Genomic DNA, 3,290 nt, shown 5'->3' on the forward strand with positions numbered 1-3,290 from the left:
AGAGTAGGGGAGCCCGGGGCCGAGGAGGGAGGAGCCGCGGTCACCGCCCGCCCTGTCCCCGCCCAAGTCCAAGACGCGCGCCGCCAGGGATCCGGCGGTCCTGACCCACCCGGAGGGCGCGCTGCGGGCTTGCGGCGCGGCGGGAGGGAGATGGACTCCTGCGCCCCACCTCCGGGGCCACCTCCCACCGGGAGCGGGACAGAGTCACTTCGGCGAGGCGCTTCGCACGCTTTGCACGGGATCACCATCCCTTAGGAATGATAACCATCAATACCTAGGCCCCCCAAACTGCCCATCGTGACACCCCTAGGGTCCCCATTGCTTTAACCGTTCTTAAGTTGGGTCTCCTTCATCTTTCCGCGCTCGGTGCGTTGAGAAGTGCGACCTCCGCGTTCAGGCTCCAGGTGGGACGAATTCTGCCCTTGGCGGCAGGCTGGGGGTCTGCGGGGGCGGCCCTGAGACCAGCTCTAGCCACCCACCCCTTCTCCCCGCGCATTCCGAGCCCAGCGCGCGGTCCACTCCCCTATGCGTTGGAGCTGCGAATAGTCTGAGGGTAGGAGGTTGCTCTCAGCCATGTGACCCCCGGAGGAGGGCTGCTGGTGGCCGTGCTGGGGCAAGTCTGCACTGAATTCAGGGGTTGGGGAGGGGCACTTTTAGAGCAGATCTATCTCCTTCTCTCGGAGGGGGTATCCTGGGGCCTCTGCGGGTAGGATGACTCCTCCCCATGTGCTCTGACTGCCTGGATTTTGTTTTGGTTTTGTTTCTTTCTGGACCACGATTCATTTATTCTTTTTTTGCCTTTATTTTAAGACAAGTATCAGACTCCAGTAGTTGCCCATTTATTTTTAGATACTATTACAGTACTGAGTTTTCTTCTACAAATCCTAAAGCTTATAATCTTCTGGGAGTTCAGGACATGCCTCCAACTCAGACTCCCCAGTGCTTTTTTTTCCCCCCAAAGATTTTATTTATTTATTTAGGTGACAAAGAGAATTAGAGAGCACAAGCAGGGGAGCAGCAGAGGGAGAGGGAGAAGCAGGCTCCCCGCTGAGCAGGGAGCCCAGTGTGTGATTCCATCCTAGGACTCTTGGATCATGACCTGAGCGGAAAGCAGATACTTAACTGACTGGGTCACCCAGGCGCACCTCCCCAGTGCTTCTGTTGGCTTCGCCCACAGCAAGGAGCAGGACACAGGGCTCCCCTCTCTCCAGGGGGACCCTCAGTCTTTCCGCTCTACACAGCTCTTTTTCTCCTAGTCCCTATGAAGAGAAGTAAATTCCTGGACACATTTTCCAAAGCAAAAATCCATACCCATTGATGTGGGAAACAAAGACAAAAGAAAGCTTAAATTTCCTTACTACCTATAGCTCACTGACAGATCCTTGAAATAGGCAGAGTGATCTTCCTCTAGGAAATCAGCTGCCTCAATGTTAATGCTTTGCTGGGGGGCAAAAGGCAATTTTAGCCTGACCCCCCTCCCCCCCCAGATTCCTGTAAGTCTACTTTAACATATAAAAATTGCTTTGGAAACTTCCTTTATCTCTACCCTTCAAGATACATGTTGGCAGTCATCCTCCAAGCATATGGCCCGCTGATATATATCTGAAGAGCCTCGTGACTTGAGTTTTTACCAAATAGTAATAAATGACCTTTTCCTAACAATAGCTAGCCCCCTCAGATCCTAGAAACCTTGTTTCCAAAATCCCCGGGGAAGCTTGTGCTGTCCCTACCCCCCTCCCAACTTGAAACTATATCATCAGTCACTCCTCACAACCCCAGTGCAGCTCTTTCTGCCCACAGGTCCTGTCCCCGTGCTTTAATAAAACCACTTTTTTGAGCCAAAGATGTCTCAAGAATTCTTTCTTGGCCATTGGCTTCAAACCCTAACATCTTTCTTACATCACTCATGAGCTGTCCATTCTGACCACTTATGGAGAGGGACCAGGAAATTGAAATGAGAAAACCCCACTGTCCCTCTGGGACTCCTTGGTGCTGCTGGCTTCGGTGGTCTGAGACCTAGGGTGCCATTGTGCCAAGGCCTGTTGGCCCCTACCAGGACCCCAGGGCCAGGACCTCTCCTGGCCAAGGTCAAGGGACGGCTTGTCCCTTGCTCTGTGAACGCCTGTCTCACCTGTGGTCCTTTGCTTGATGTTCATTTTCCTGACCACACTCTACCTTCTGCAGGGCATCTACCATGTCCATCTCCCATGTGCCTGCCTTCTTCCCTGTATATCATGTCTTTGGTGCCTAGCTAAGAACCTAGCCCACGGTAAATGCCCAGAGAATGTTTATCCAATGCCAGGATGGACCCAGCCTTGACCGTGCTGACTGCCCACGGAGGAAATTAAATGACTGTGAACGTAAAGAGTATTAGTAAGTAGAGATGGGTCTGTCTTGATTTCACAGCAGAGCTTCTGGAGGGTGCTCTGAGCTACTTGTTGATGATTTAGTTTGTTCATATTTATAAGCAGCCCAGGACCATACTTTGGTTTCCAGCAGGATATGAAAAAACAAACTTAGCCAATAATAACTCAATGCAGTGTCCTTGGTCTTCCTAGCACATAGTGTGTGTGAATGTGGGGGTCAGTCTAGATCTGGGGCTTCTGTCAAAATAATAAAATGGCCTAGGGCAGTTTCTCTAAAGTGGAAAATGACAATTGCTATGCCATCCTGAGGGCACAAGAGGTTACTTCCAGCTTTTATGCTAGGGGAAGGAATCGGGAGGGAGGAGAGGGACCTTTTCAGGGAAGGATTCACAGGACAGGAATTGCCAGTAAATAATGTGATTTGCTTTTGAGGTCTGTAGAATGACTCCCATTTTACTGATGAGGTATGGAGGCTCCGAGAGGTTAAGTAGCTGCTCAAGGCCACACAGCTAGTGAGTGGTAGAACTCAGCCTTGAACCTGAATGATGCTGTCTCCAAAACTGCATTGATTAAAACAATGCTGAAGATGGGCAGTTGCTAACCAAATGCCATGCTCCATGCAGCCACCCAAATCCAGTCTTAGTGATCCTCTTGAGCACGGCAGTGGGCACCTGTTCCCTGAGGGATCTCTGCCTGTCTGATAGGGCTCTGGACTTTTCCTTCCCTGTCTGGGTACACAAGGCTGGAAGTCATCATCCCCGTTTATGGACAGGGAAGCTGGATGAAGGTCCGAGTTCAGAGACCTCCCCTGGGCCAGTACTTACTTCAAGAGATTTTATTTTTATATAGTCACCCACAGCCCCAGATTTCTACCCATGGCATGAAGCAATGAGGGCACCTGCTGGGTGGATGGATTAATGACAG

This window comes from Halichoerus grypus, chromosome 10 (genome assembly GCF_964656455.1).
Source record: "Halichoerus grypus chromosome 10, mHalGry1.hap1.1, whole genome shotgun sequence".
NCBI classification, from domain to species: Eukaryota; Metazoa; Chordata; class Mammalia; order Carnivora; family Phocidae; genus Halichoerus; species Halichoerus grypus.